The sequence below is a fragment of the Narcine bancroftii genome, chromosome 7 (assembly GCF_036971445.1).
Source record: "Narcine bancroftii isolate sNarBan1 chromosome 7, sNarBan1.hap1, whole genome shotgun sequence".
Classification (NCBI taxonomy): Eukaryota; Metazoa; Chordata; class Chondrichthyes; order Torpediniformes; family Narcinidae; genus Narcine; species Narcine bancroftii.
Window position 1 is genome coordinate 181,888,030 of NC_091475.1, and position 15,791 is coordinate 181,903,820.

General features: G+C 45.0%; 1 protein-coding gene across 7 annotated transcripts in view; it reads left to right on the forward strand.

The window, feature by feature from the left end:
* pds5b (PDS5 cohesin associated factor B) overlaps positions 1-15,791 on the forward strand; it is a 275,445-nt gene that overhangs the window by 3,375 nt on the left and 256,279 nt on the right. Inside the window, exons 2-3 of one of the 7 annotated variants that reach the window (XM_069891620.1) lie at positions 8,429-8,565; positions 9,679-9,724. The exons of 5 other annotated variants lie outside the window; for them this stretch is intronic. The gene's annotated coding sequence lies outside the window, so the exon portion shown is untranslated. The remainder of the gene's footprint in view (positions 1-8,428; positions 8,566-9,678; positions 9,725-15,791) is intronic. One more of the 7 variants, XM_069891619.1, reaches the window with a different exon arrangement.

The window sequence follows — 15,791 nt, forward strand, 5'->3', positions numbered from 1 at the left end:
TCCAATAAGATGGTATTAATATTGACTTAATTGGATTTTATCAACCCCCCCCCCCACTTCTTCCTCCATCACCTTCCCCCAGCTCTTTCTGTCCTTCCTCTGTCTATTTTCGCACAGACAAAATAAATTATTTTCTCTCCTCTTATCATATCAAATTAACACTTTTTGTTGGTATGGGTTCCTCCCCTCCAGCATTGTCTGAATTCTGAGATTTCCTGTTTTTATTTATTTATTTATTTTTTTAATTTTTCACACTATAAAACCATACTGACCAAAATACATAGACATTTTTCTCTTGAATATATAGTCATTTTCTCACCTTCTCCCCCCCTTCCTTCCCCCCCACCCTCACCCCCCCTTCCCATTTAATCAAAAGATTTCCTGTTTCTTATTGTTTAAAGAAGGCTGAGGCCTGAAAAGACCATTTATTTTCGCTTGTTATGGATGCTGAAAAAACTAGCTGAGTTTATCCAGCATTTCACTAGATGTTTTCACACAACAGGTGAGCGATGACCCTACTTTGTCCAGGACAAATTCCAAGGAATTCAGACCTCCTGGGCCTTTCACACTGCAATCCAAATTCCTGGGAATTTGCCCTCCTTGGCAATTTAGGAAGAGTCCCACCCCAACCGTTGATACATTATGCACTCACAGGAGTAATTTCCCCTGCCTGTCCATCGATAGTCCAACCGTTCCCGCCTGTTGGTCACTTGCCCGCTCCCTCCCTCCTGTCTGACAGTTGGTTGCCTGCCCACTCCCTCTCCATTCCCCCCAGTTGTCTGTTGATCACTCACCTGCCCGCTCCATTCCTCCTTTCTTCCCCCCCCCCCTTTACCGGCTATCTGTTGGTTGCTCACCCACTCCCTCTCTCCCAGCCATCACTTTCCTCCTCCCTCCCGGCCTCGGTAGGTCAGTTGGTTGCCCACCTGCTCCCTCCTCCGGCCATTGGTAGGTTGGTCAGTCAGTGACCCCCCCCCCCCCCCCCCAGGCCGTCAGTAGGTTGGTCGTCTGCCTGCTTCCTCTCCTTCGTCGTCAGTAGGTCTGTTGTCCACCTGCTCCCTCCCCCACCCCCGGCCGTTGGTAGGTTGCTCGCCCACTCCCACCCCTCCCTGCCTGCCTGGCCACCCCATTCCCCAACTTCGGGGCTGCTTCGGCATGTCGTGATGGTGGCACAATGTTGGATGAGTAGTCTTCCTCATTAACCATAATCCCTCATGCAACTGGAATCACTCTGGGAAATACAGCTGCATGAGGGATTATGGTTAATGAGGACGCCCATTCATACCTCATTGTGCTGCAGTTGCAACGGGCTAAAGTAGCCCTCTGTTCTCTGGGAGTAAGTATTTTTTAATTTTAATCGCCTATGTGACGCAGCATGCAAATGCTGACATTACGAGCTTCCTGCTTGGCCATTTGGCTCTTCACAGTACAGGGAGAGGGTGGTCTGGGAAAATTTCCCAGGTCCAAGGACCTGTTTAAAATTCCCGGGCTGACCTTTTCACACTGCAGGTTCACAGGAGGATTCCTGTGAAAATTTCAGAGAAATCTCCTTTTTACAATGTGGTATGAAAAGGCCTAGTGTGTTTTTACTACAATCACAGCATCTGCAGATTTTTGTGCTTCACGCATTGATAAACCCCTTGTCTTCTAAAATGTAAAGTACAAGTTTGGGCCTTGCATTGGGACTTTAGATTGACGGCACACTGATTTATGATACATAGTTCCAACTTTCTTTTTTTTAACATGGAAATTATTTGTTGAATTTTCAAATTCAGTAACTTTAACAACAGTATAGCAGTAACTCCATGCAAATTGTTGATGTTCTGAGGATGTGGAAAGTAGGATTGTAAGTTTTTACTCTGCTATAGTGTAAAGTTTTGGTTACAAAGAACTTGATTATAAATTGGTCATTCTCATTAAAATCTTTCATGTCTGTTTAAAGAGATAAGTCCAATTAATTTTGGATAACAGGTATATTTGAACTTCAGTTTTACACCAAACGCTTTTATATAGCCTGAATTGCAACAAATGTGTCCTGTCAGAAAGAATTTACTTTAGATATCTGCCAAACAAGCAATAGAGTAATGCAGATTTATTTTGGTGGGTCCAGTACAATTTGTGGACCTGACTATAGCGCAACACCTTTACGGAAACAGCCATCTGGACCGGGGTTCGAATCCCCCACTGTCTGTAAGGAGTTTTATATTCTTCCCATGTCTGCGTGAATTTTCCCTGGGGTTCCAGTTTCCTCCCACAGTTCAAAATGTACTGGGGAGGGGGGTATAGGTTAATTGGGTGGCACAGTCTCATGGGCCGAAATGGCCTGTTAGTGTGCTAAATGTCTATATTTAAAGTCCTACTCAAACAAAAAGATTTCTGAAGTGTTATAAAAGTCATAAAATGTTCAAGTAGCATGTGACTATTGGTGTTATTGGAGTTGTCTAATAATTGAACCTTTTAAATTTTGGTTTCCATATGGCGGATCATAAAAACTGTAGAATTTGTTTAGTTTTTTCAGTGTTGAATAGTTGTCTGAAATTCTGCAAAGTTTATTAAAAAAATATTAACAGCATATGGATTGTGTAATGGAAATCTGTTCAGTCCTAAATACTTGATCTTTGTTTTTGATGTAGATAGCCTGATATTATTGATAAATAACATACAGTAAATGCTGGAAGTCAGAAACAACAGCTGGAACAGCCAGTATACAGGAGGAAAGACAAATGTAATCAAAGGGAGATTCCAGTTTGCTTTAGTTTAAAAAAATAACTTCAATAGCTGTAAAGAAGGAACTGACAAATTTTTTAAATACTGAATTTTGAGGGCAGGCAATTACTGAATGAGGTTTAAATAGCCCCCCAAAATAACTCTACATTTCAACGACTTTCATTCATGCAGTACCCTTTTAATTTAGTAAAATATCCCATGACATTTTACAGGAATATGGCATTAATTCGAGGGAGGTCAGTTTAAGAAATGTTTTTGATGTACTGTACAAAGTCGAGATGATAAAAGGTTTAAGGAGAATAGGACCTGCTTACGGATGGACCACTTAAAAGTGGGGGTGCACAAGAATTCAGAATTAGAAGTGGGTTGAGAAAGTTACATAATTGGGGAGGGATGGTTGGTTGATGTTAATGAGCACTAAATTTGGTGTGAAAATTAATGTAAAGTTAATATAGGACACTGATTATGAACAAGGATGGAATGAGACTTAGTGTGACTTAGTGCTGGTTTTTTAAAAAAAAGTTGTGGTGAACTGAATCTTTTGGATTTCATATTTTAGAAAATATTTTTGAATACAGCAAGACTAATTTGAGTGCAGCTTGATTTGGAAGAAGGTATATTAAACCCAGTTTAGGGGAAAGAGGGGAACAATATAATCTGACCAGATTTCACCTCATTACAGATGGCATTAATATCCTTGAGGGATTGTTTATGTGGTCTGGTTTAAATTAAATTAATTTGAAGTAAAAACAGAAAATGCTGGCAAAACTCAGCAGGTTAGGCAGAATCAGAATTTATTGTCATGAACAAGGCACGAAATTCGTTGTTTTGTGACAGCATCACAATGCAAACATTCATATAAACCATCTTGCAACAATGAATAAAAAATATTGCATGAAAAGTCAAAGTAAGGCAGTGTCGTTGGTTCATTGTTCAAGAATCTGATGGCATTGTGGAAGAAGCTGACCTTGTGCTGCTGTGTGCTCGTCTTGAGGCTCCTGTACCTTTTTCCTGATGGTAGCAGAATGAAGAGGGCATGGCCTGGGTGATGGGGCTCCTTGAGGATAGTTTTATTAACACACTGCCTCTTGTAGATGTCCTCAATGGAGTAAAGTCTGGTGCCCGTGATGTCACAGGCTGAGTTAACAACCCTCTGACATTTTTTCTTGTCCTAAGCATTGGCACCTTCATACCAGACATTGATGCAACCAGCCAGAATGCTCCGCACGCTACACCTGTAGAAAGTTTCAAACATCTTCGGTGAACCTTCTTCATGATTGCATTGATGTGGAGGCTCAAGGATAGATCCTTAGAGATATTGACGTCCAGGAATTTGAAGTTCTTGACTCTTTCCATTACTGGACCACTCAACGAGCTGATCTATCTCCCTCCTGTATGCTTCTTCATTGCCATTTATGATTCTGCCAACAACTATGATGTCGTTGGCAAATTAGTAGATAGCATTGGATTTGAGCCTGACTTCATAGTCATGGGTGTATAGCGAGTAGAGCAGTGTACTAAGCATGCATCCTTGATGTGTGCCTGTGTTGATGGTCATTAAGGAAGAGATTTGTTTACCAATTTGTACAGAATGTGGTCCTTCAACGAGGAAGTCAAGGATCCAGTGGCAGAGAGGGGTGCAGTGGCAGCATCTGGAAAGATGAAAAGTTTGTTTCAAGTCGAGTGGAGTTTAGTTGAGGAGTCACATGATGTAGAGGAGGGAGTACGTGCAGGAACCAGAGCTCCAAGGAAAGCAAAGTGAAACTAATGAAAAACAACTAGAATAAGAAGTTGGGGGGGGGGGGGGTGGTTTGGAATAAAAGTGCCAGAAAAAATAATAAACATCAAAGGAATGGGGAGGAAGGATTTAATTTAAAAAAAAACTCACCCCAAAAGAATTGCCGACTCCAGTGCCCCTTGATGACCAAGAGCAGTGGCCTTGTGATGGGGAAGATGGCAGAGCCAGTTCGAGGCATTCGTGGGCAGAGTAAAAGGGATGGAGTTGTGACCTGTCCCACAAACAGATGACTCACCTGGATCGGCTGGCCGCAATCTTGATGGCACTGAGCTACATATGCCTGTTGGCGGGCCTGGGAAAGAGCGCAGGCAACAGTGCAGAAGAGGTGATGCCCAGTTAGCGAAACAAAGGCCAGTAACAGCATCAGCGCTGGGAATGTCGGAGGATTGGAGGGAGGTGGGGAAATGCAGGCAGTGAATTGGAAGTAGCCTTGCTTTCAACACAGGGTGAACCCATGATGAGGATGTTGGGAAGTGGCATGGACAGTGAGGAGATAATTGGTGGCAAGGAGGCCTGAAGCCTCGTGTAGAGAAGAGGAGGAAAGCAGAATGAAGAGAGAGGACTTTGAGTCCTCCATGAAGGACATTAAAGATGTGATGGAGACGGTGGTGGAAATCTCAGAACAGACTAAGGAAAATTTTAAAAGACTTGTTAATATAAATGGGAGAAATCAGGAAAGCCATGGGGGAATTGTCTGGGAGGGTGTCAGCGGTGGAGGACAGAATTGAAAGGGTGGAAGATTGTGTGGCGGCGCACATCGATACGCAGGCGAACCGACCCTGCATGTCACAGTCGCGATAGTGGAGCAGCTGTGTTAAGATGGTGCCGTCGGGTCTTGGGAGTGCATCGTGGCCTCGGCCACAACGCACGCTTTTCGTCAGTGTGGTGACATCAATGTGATGATGCGGGATGGGGCTTGCACCTGCACTTAAAGGCGCGTGCGGACATTTGAATAAAGTCAGTTGGAACTGAAACTCACATCGACCTGTGGTTTTCTTTCAATCGCAGTAGCTATCGCTACATTGGTGACCCGGACGAATCCAGACATTTCTAGCCTCTCAATCATGGACACAACAGCAGTGAACGCAGTCGTTGTAAAACTGCCCCCCTTCTGGACGCTTCACCCGTGCACACGGTTTGGGCAAGCAGAAGTGCAGTTTCACCTCAGGCAGATAACCTCAGACTCAGCGATGTTTTACCATGTCATCGGCTCCCTCAACCAGGAAATGGCCATCAGAGTGGACGACCTGATCCATGACCCACCCGAGGAGGGTAAATACCCCGTACTCAAACAACTACTCCTTAGCATGTTTAACCTGTCTAGATGCCAGTGTACTGCCAGGCTCATGCACCTGGATGGCTTAGGAGACAGGCCCCCGTCTGCCCTCATGGACGAGATGCTCGCTCTAGCAGGACACAGACTGCCTTATGTTTGAGCAGACATTCCTAGAGCAGATATCCAGCTTCTTTCTGTTGGCTGATGAAGACTTCTCTGACCCACCCAAGGGAGCGGTCCAAGCAGACGTCCTATGGCCTACAAAGCGGGAAAACGAGGCTGCCATGAGTCAGGCTCATTGGGTGCAACAATATAAAGGTGATTCCCTTATTCCTTAACAGCTTCTTAACTGGGTCAAACTCCTTGCATCTTTTTAAAGGCGCCACACTTGTGTCTGGGTTAAAGAGAACATTACCCCCTTTGAACTCTACCAGGCCACCTCTCTCCATTGCATCCATAGCCACCGCGCATAAAATGAATTCCCTGTCCTGATATTTCAGGAGTTTAATTAAGACAGAGCAAGGCCGCTATCCTGGACCTGGGCCCATTGGACTCTCTTCCCTCTTTCTATTTGGAGGACTCTCTCCATTCTTTCTTTTCAAAATATCTCAGGGATCCATTCAATGAAAAATGCCATTGGGTCTTTCCCTCGACACCCTCCTTTACCCCAACAATTTTTATTATTTCTTCTACTGAAAATTTCTAGTGGGTCTAGTTTTTCCCATATCTCTTCTCTATCCTTTGCTCAATCTTTCTATACTGTTGTAGCAATAGCTACCACAATTGAAAGAAAACCACAGGTCGGTGTGAGTTTCATTTCCAACTGATTTTATTCTAATGTCCGCACGCGCCTTTGAGTGCAGGTGCATGTCCCGCCCCCCGTTGGCATTGACTTCACCACGCTGCCGAAAAGCACGCACTGTAGCTAAGGCCACGATGCACTCCCAAGACCCGTCGGCACCATCTTAACACAGCTGCTCCGCTATCGCGACCATGACGTGCGGGGCTGGTTTGCCTGCATATTGATATGTGCCGCCACACAATACCCCCAGAATCGTTTTTAGTGTCTCGCCGCTTTGGGCGGCCGTCCCTGTCTTTTGGGCTGAGCTGTAGCCACTGGTTAGTTAGGGTCTGAGTGTACCGCTTTCAGTCTGTCCGCTGTAAACAGTTCATCTCTGCCCCCAATGTCTAGGGTGAATGTCTTGTCTGCTCATTTCAGGACTTTGTAGGGGCCTTTGTATGGCAGTTGGGCTGGGTGTGGGCCTCGTGGAACAAACACAAAGTCTGTGGTGGCTAAGTCCTTAGGGATACCGGGTGGGAGGGTGGGGCCGTCCTGTAAGTCCATTAGTAATGTCTGTTTACGGTGCTGGAGTCCGCGTGTGGGCAGAGGAACTCACTGGGTAGGGAAAGGGGTGCCTGTGGAGGATGCTTGCAGATCATCCTTGGAGGCTGTCCTGATATCTAACGGGATCCAGGGGAGCTCATCTGTCCAGTTTGGACCATCCAGCTGCGCCATGAGGGCTGATTTGAGGTGGCGGTGGAAGCACTTCATGAGCCCATTGGCCTGGGGGTGGTAGGTGGTGGTATGATGCAGCTTTATTCCCAGGAGGGTCACGAGTTATGTCCAGTTGGCAGATTTAAACTGGGTGCCCCTGTCGCTGGTCATGTGTGCTGGAACTCGAACCTCGCAATCCAATGGGAAGTAGCGCCCTGGCACAGGACTCGGCAGAAGTGTCTGAGGGGGATAGCAGCCACTTCATCATGCCCTCAACCACTGTAAGCAGGTAACGAGAGTCCCTGGACACCAGCAGGGGGCCCACAATGACTATGTGGATATGCTCTAAACGCTTTGCCAGGTGGTTGAAATGCTGCACCACATGGTGGTGGACTTTGGAGGTCTGGCATTGGGTGCAGTTGCGCGCCATCTAAGCAACCTGCTTCTTGAGGCCGTGCCACATGAATCGCTCCGCCACCATGTGGACTGAGGTTTTGATAGATGGGTGCGCCAGGTTGTGGACCATTTTGAAGGCTTGCTGCCTCCACTATTGTGGCACTACCGGACGTGGTGTGCCAGTGGAGACGTTGCATAGCAGCGTGCTGGAGGTGTCTGGCAGCTTGAGATCCTTGAGGCGGAGGCTGGTATGGAATGCTTGTGTCTCGTTATTTCCCTTTTGCACCTGTGATAGTTGAGGCCGGGGGGGGGGCTAATGTGTGGGTCACAAGTGTGGGTCACGAGAGTGCGTCCGCTACAACATTGTCCTTGCCCGCTAAGTTCCGGATATCTGTAGTGAACTCTTGAGATGTAGGACATATGACTCCACTGACCTTCCACCGATTGCTCTGTGGCTGATATGTCCACAGAGAGGGCATCAGACTGCAGGTGAGCCAGTAGGGTGGCACTTGCCAGGGCATCCTTTGTAGCGACAAAAGCTGCTTCAGCCTCCTTCGTCCACGCCAGTGTCTTTTTTTTGGTGGCGATCATTGCGAACATGATGCGGGATGCCAATAGTTCTTTTAAAGAAACAGACCCAAAATTTACTAAGAATCAAAAAACAAGATTTTAACCTTTAAATTCTGGCCCATTATAATAAACATTAATGACTAATGTAAAATAATGACTATTATAGATGCAATCGTGTCTGCCTGTCCCGCATCGGACTTGTCAGCCACAAACGAGCCTGCAGCTGATGTGGACTTTTTACCCCCTCCATAAATCTTCGTCCGCGAAGCCAAGCCAAAGAAAGAAGATGCATAAGTAAATATAGTAAGTATAAGGTTAGAAATCAAAACTTTCAGCTTCCTGTGAAAGACATTTTAGTAATAAGTCTATTTAAGTAACCAGTTTTGGTTTTAATCCACACTTGCCGAACAAATCCTTTCTTGTGTGGAACTGTATCCCACAATTTTACCCTGCAACCAAGAATTTCTTGGTTAAAAAATGTCCATAATGATAATAATATCTCTGCATAAAAAAACTGTGTTTAACTTTAGACCGTTTTTGTCATTCTTGTAATAATGAAAGATGCTCTTTAATCTTTTCCAAAATAAATCTGCAGTAAATTGCACTCTTTCCATCTACATCTTGCATAGATATTGTGGTGGTGTGAGCAGTGGAAGAGACACAGCCACCACGTTGAGGGTCGTTAACGACTGTTTTTATTAAAATTCAGCACGCCCCTTTAAGGGCAGCATGAGCTCAGACACCTGGTGCATTGTGATATCATTATTGTTACCCAGGGTGCACGCTGGAAGGGGCGCTGGAGTCAGAGAGAAACCTCTGATGACACCATTTCCCCTTGGCTGCCCTGCCATGTGGCAATACAAGAGGGGCTGGTTCGCCATGAGGATGAGCGCTGCCACAATATTTTCTTTTTGAAATTGACCTGGAGGCATCAAAGGAAGATGATTCAAGAAGTAGGAGATGATTGGTGGAAGTGCCTTAACGTCATTTGAATCAACAGTTATTTTTGTCATTGAACAACTATTAAAATAGCTTCAAATTCTCCCAAAACTCTCTGAAGATTGTTATCATTGAATATTTGACCATTCAAAATGGAATTAAAAATTTTTTTGATTGATCTTATCATTTTTTCCCACATACCATGATGTGATCCTGTGGGTGGGTTAAATATCCAATTAATTTCTTTCTGAAATAATAAATCATGAATTTGATGTTCATTCCAATTTTGATTTGCTTTTTGTAGTCTGCTCCTATAAAGTTAAATCCATTATCAGAATGTAATTCCTTTACTTGACCACATCTGTCTATAAAACGTCTAAGAACATTGATAAAAGTCTGTATCAAGCAATGATGCCACTTCAGTATGAATTGCTCTCGTAGTCAAACAGGTCAAAATAGCTCTCTATTGTTTTTCAGTACCTCTTCGTTTTACTTGCAAAGGACTAAAATAATCAACTCCCATGTAAGTAAATAGGGGTTCATCAGGTGAAAAACTGTACTGTGGGAAATCTGCCATTTGTTGTTGTCCAGGTTTAGAATTTGCATATTGACAATTAACACATTTTGATATAATTCTTTTGATCAATGTTGAAGCACCAAGAATCCAATATTTCTTGCGCAGTTCTGATAACATGTGATTACATCCACCGTGACCTGTTTTCTATGTATATGTTGAACAATCAAATCAGAAATATGAAATTCCTTAGCTAATATAATTGGATATTTCACCTCTGACATTATTGCTTTTTCCAATCTTCCTCCTACTCTCAATACATCATTTACAAGAATAGAACTTAGCCTGTAAATGTTTTTTGTAACATTTAGATTCTTCAATTTTGATATCTGTTATCAAATTCCTTTTTCTGAAAAACGAATAATCTTCAATTCGGCATTTGTCAGCTCATCAACTGTTAGGAAACAGCTCTTTCAAATCTTCAGATTCGCTTTCTTGATGTGCTATAAAAGCATAGTTTTTAACCCAAGAATCTATGCTAAAGCCTTTTTCAAACGAATCCATGAGGAGTGATTGCAAATTAATTGAGTGATTGGATCATTTTCATTAGATATTTGAATAGTATTTACATTAGTGTTTTGGATTTCAGGATCCTCCATTGAAGTTTCTTTTAAGTCTTCTGGATTTTGAGGGCATTTTTCTTAAGATTGTGAAAGAAATTGAGGACCGTATATCCATGTGTTGGCTCTTTTCAGAAAAGATTGACCTTTTGATCTTTGTAAAGCCATATCAGCTGGATTATCCACTGTTTTAATATATCTCAATTGATTAGCATGCAAAACCTTTCAATTTCATTAACTTAGTTACAAAGGTACAAAACCATGTGGTTTTGTTTTTAATGTATTTAAGCACTGATTTACTATCAGTCCAAAACATAGTCTGCTAACTCCATCTGTAAGCATAGTGTCCATTTTGCTCGCTGTAATAGTGGCAGTCATTTCCATTTGAGGTATGGGGATTAACTTTAATGGTGCCACTGTGGCTTTTCCCATTACAAATCCACAATGTACGCCAGGGGTGTCAAACTCAAATTCACGGAGGGCCAAAATTTAAAAACTTGGACTAAGTCGAGGGCCGAACTAAATATTTATTGACAATTTTCAACAACATCTGCATGTTTTCTCTTCTTTCAACATATGTAATGTTAAACTTTTTCTTATTAAAATAAATGTTTAATAATAGTTTTGGATAAACTCTTTCCAGAAGCATCAACAAATGAGAAATAAAATATTCAATAAATAATATTTCTCTATAGAGGATTTGTCAAATGTTGCTAGTGTGCTGTCGAATAGTAAAATCTGAGGGCTATTGAGAAAGTGGGAGAATAACATGATTCCTGAAACAATCAAATGGGTGACTGATTGTGGGCATGAACTCTAGCAGGGTTATTTGCCATGCCCTTTTTGCATTGGTACAGATGTCCTTTGATTTACACACTTTTCAAGTTTTATGCCTAATGAGCTTGTATCCAGGTGCAGGACCATTTTTAACCAGGAATATATTTATCACTGTGACATGAAACTATTGGAAGATTGTTTTATCCTGAGATTAAAGTTCATAATACTTACTCAGGCCTGTGTGCGGGAGGGCGGGGTTTGTGGGCGATTGAGTTGGACAACGACAGTGCGGGGGCATCGGCTCTAGCTGCAGGGCGGCATCTCGGCGGATCAGCGGCCCCGTCACCGTGAGTCGCGGGTCGGCCTGCGGCAGGGAGCGGGAGTGGGCAACGGTCCTGGGGAGGTCAGGCCCCTCCTGAGTTTCTGCCGGACCCCCCTTGACCTGCTGAGTTTCTGCCGACCCCCCCTTGACCTGCTGAGTTTCTGCCGGACCCCTCTTGACCTGCTGAGTTTCTGCCGGACCCCCCTTGACCTGCTGAGTTTCTGCCGGACCCCCCTTGACCTGCTGAGTTTCTGCCGGACCCCCCTTGACCTGCTGAGTTTCTGCCGGACCCCCCTTGACCTGCTGAGTTTCTGCCGGACCCCCCTTGACCTGCTGAGTTTCTGCCGGACCCCCCTTGACCTGCTGAGTTTCTGCCGGACCCCCCTTGACCTGCTGAGTTTCTGCCGGACCCCCCTTGACCTGCTGAGTTTCTGCCGGACCCCCCTTGACCTGCTGAGTTTCTGCCGGACCCCCCTTGACCTGCTGAGTTTCTGCCGGACCCCCCTTGACCTGCTGAGTTTCTGCCGGACCCCCCTTGACCTGCTGAGTTTCTGCCGGACCCCCCTTGACCTGCTGAGTTTCTGCCGGACCCCCCTTGACCTGCTGAGTTTCTGCCGGACCCCCCCTTGACCTGCTGAGTTTCTGCCGGACCCCCCCTTGACCTGCTGAGTTTCTGCCGGACCCCCCCTTGACCTGCTGAGTTTCTGCCGGACCCCCCCTTGACCTGCTGAGTTTCTGCCGGACCCCCCCTTGACCTGCTGAGTTTCTGCCGGACCCCCCCTTGACCTGCTGAGTTTCTGCCGGACCCCCCCTTGACCTGCTGAGTTTCTGCCGGACCCCCCCTTGACCTGCTGAGTTTCTCCCGGACCCCCCCTTGACCTGCTGAGTTTCTCCCGGACCCCCCCTTGACCTGCTGAGTTTCTCCCGGACCCCCCCTTGACCTGCTGAGTTTCTCCCGGACCCCCCCTTGACCTGCTGAGTTTCTCCCGGACCCCCCCTTGACCTGCTGTTTCTCCCGGACCCCCCCCTTGACCTGCTGAGTTTCTCCCGGACCCCCCCCCCCTTGACCTGCTGAGTTTCTCCCGGACCCCCCCCCCTTGACCTGCTGAGTTTCTCCCGGACCCCCCCCCCTGACCTGCTGAGTTTCTCCCGGACCCCCCCCTTGACCTGCTGTTTCTCCCGGACCCCCCCCTTGACCTGCTGAGTTTCTCCCGGACCCCCCCCTTGACCTGCTGAGTTTCTCCCGGACCCCCCCTTGACCTGCTGAGTTTCTCCCGGACCCCCCCCTTGACCTGCTGAGTTTCTCCCGGACCCCCCCCCTTGACCTGCTGAGTTTCTCCCGGACCCCCCCCTTGACCTGCTGAGTTTCTCCCGGATCCCCCTTTTCTTTCCGTGCCAGTGTCCCAGGACCATTCCAGGGCAGTCTCCGCACTCAGGACCGCGCTGGGATCCCGGTCAGCGGTGGAGGAGCAGGTGAGCGTGTCTAATCCCGATCCAGCCCACGCCACTCCCGGGATTGGCGGGGGGGTTCCACCCTACCTGCCCGACCAGCCTCGCTCTCCACGTGTACTCCGGGTACCCGCCGCTGGTCCGGTGGGAAGGCGCAGGGTGGCCGGCGCGGCTGGCGTCCCCATCGCCAGGCGGGGAGCCCCAATCTTCCCTCCAGCATCCCGATTCCATCTGCAGCTCCAAGAAATGCTGTGCCCCTGGGGTTCCGGGCGCTGGGAAGCGGCCTTAGCTTCCCCTGACACCGGCCAGGCCGCGCTGCGGTGGGGGGGTGGGCGGGGGGACATGACAGCGTGTTTATAAAACCACCCACCACTACTTTTCAAGGACCAGGAATTTTCTCTCTCTCTTTCACCCTGGGACACAGTGGTTACTGTGCATGCGCTATACTGGCGCGGCGGCCAGCGGGCCACCTCTAATACATTTTTGATATGATCTTGCGGGCCAAATATAGTTATATCGTGGGCCGAATTTGGCCCGCGGGCCAGAGTTTGACATGTGTGATGTACGCTCTTGGTTATTTTGTAGTATTAAATAACTTAGAGTACCAAAACCACCTTTGCTTGCATCAGCAAAGTGGTGTAATTGAGCAAATGTGGCAGTTCCAAAACCTATTGGTTTAAAACATTTCTTGACTTCAACATTTTCTAATGTTTTAGGACTCTCAATCCAATTGCTCCAATCTTGTGTGATGGATTCTGGTATAGTTTCATCCTATCTAAACTTTTGCAGAATTTTCTTGGCTATTGATTACTACCGGTGTCAATATTCCCAAAGGATCGTATATTGAACTTGTTAAAGGCTGTTCTTTCCAAAACATTTTGAATATGAAATCATCAGATTGAACACACCATTGTACCCCTAGAATTCTTTTTAAAAATCAAAATGAAGATGTTTTGTCTCCTTTGCTCTCTTTGACTCAGGAATATCAGCGAACACATCTTGACTGTTGCTAATCCATTTCGTAAGGAAGAAACCTCTTATAGGGTATATTATAATTTTATATATAAATATGACTTTAAAAGAGATTGTGGGGGTTTAGTGTATGTCACTTCAGAAACAGACATTATAATTTCACAAAAGACATCTCATTTGAAATGCAAGAGCTTTGCTGAAAGAGAGACTTCATGTCCACAGTGACTTTACAGAAACTTTGAAGAATGCCTATGGAGATTTCACAAGTAGGACTGATGCTGTGGAGTAAATGGACTATTGTCTTTAAAGCAACAGATGGCCAGGCTCAGGAGGCTGATTCTAGTGCCAGCAATCTGTCTAGTTGTAGTTTGCCCCTCTAAGAGGGGTCATGTGGTTTTTTTTGGGGGGGGAGGAGTAAGAGAGAGCGCTTTTGGGTCTGCTTGTTAAGACCCCTTTTTGAAGCTGGGGTGTGAGTTCCTAGTTTAGCTTATTCAAAACTCTTGTATTCCCTACAAGAGGAAATGGCTGCCTAGAGCGTTTCTCCTGAAATAAAGGAAACGATGAACTCTGGTGACCTGGAAGAAGAGATTATCGTCTGGAAAACCCTTGATGGGGCAAGTTTCTTTGGCAAGACACTGAAGGGAATCAGTTTTTGTGTGACCAACAAGCAACAAATCTCTTTCTGAAATCAACTAGAACCTTCCTGAGTGGTAACCATTTACCTTTAAGCTCAAAAGCCTGGTGAAAGTTCATAAATGTTAAATTCTGTGCTCAGTATGATACCGGTGAGATTGGACTGTGAATTGTAAGGTAAAACATCATGAGATGGGAATGTGTAGGGAGTTACCCTGTACAAGGCTGTAACAAGAAGGGGAGGTGTCCTTGTACTCCTGTTAGGTAAAACATCATGAGATGGGAATGTACGGGGCAGTAACAAGATGTGAATGCATCCTTGTACTTACAAGATAAGAGAGACATTGATGGATTGAGAGGCAGGAAGCTAGCAGGGAAAGGATAGCAACAGTTTTAGTCATTGGACAAGTAATGATATGATGATGTTCTAAGCACATATCCAAGGGTATAAAAAATCACCATTTTGCTGATAACGGCAGAATGCATTCTCCGACTAACCTGGTTGGTCGCAAGTGTTACAATCCGGTAATAAAGAACAAAGAACCCTGATTTCGACTCAGCCTGGTGTTTGTCTCACTCATTCATGAACAAAGCAGACCTAACAGAATCAAAGAACTTTTCTGAACTTACAGATTATATACAAGTGCACTTAGAATTAGAAGGGGGTTAAGTTAATAGTAATAAGTTAGTTTGATCCTGTTTTCATCTTTAAAGATAATTAAAGGAACTTTTGCCTTGGTGAATTTCTATTGCTGCTGGGTTTTGGGGTCCTCTGGACTTGTAACACTCATTTATTACAGATACCTTTTAACTCTTGATAAAGCTCTATTGCTTTTTTTGTTGAAACCTCTGAAGCAAGACAATCATCAAGATAGAAATTATTTCTGATGATGCTTATAGCTTGAGAACTAAATTGCTCTTTATTATCTTCAGCACATTTCCGAGAGAAAACTCAGTGACGAAATTGCTCAAAGTAGATAAACTGTCATTCTGTAGACAATCATGTCTTTAATGTAATCTCCATTAGGCCACCATAAAGATAGTTTTTAAAAAAAAAAAAATCACAATCTTCTTATGGTACTTGATAAAACATCACTTCATTATCTGCAGCAATTACAATAGGCTCTTTACAAAATCTTATTAGAACACCTATTAAAGTACTGGTTAAGTTTGGACCTTGTAAAAGTTGAGAATTCAATAAAACTCCTTATGATGCTCCACAATCAAATACTACATGGTTTCTTTTGTGGATGTATAACTTAATGATGAAGTAAATACCATCTTTATGTTCCAAGGTATCTTC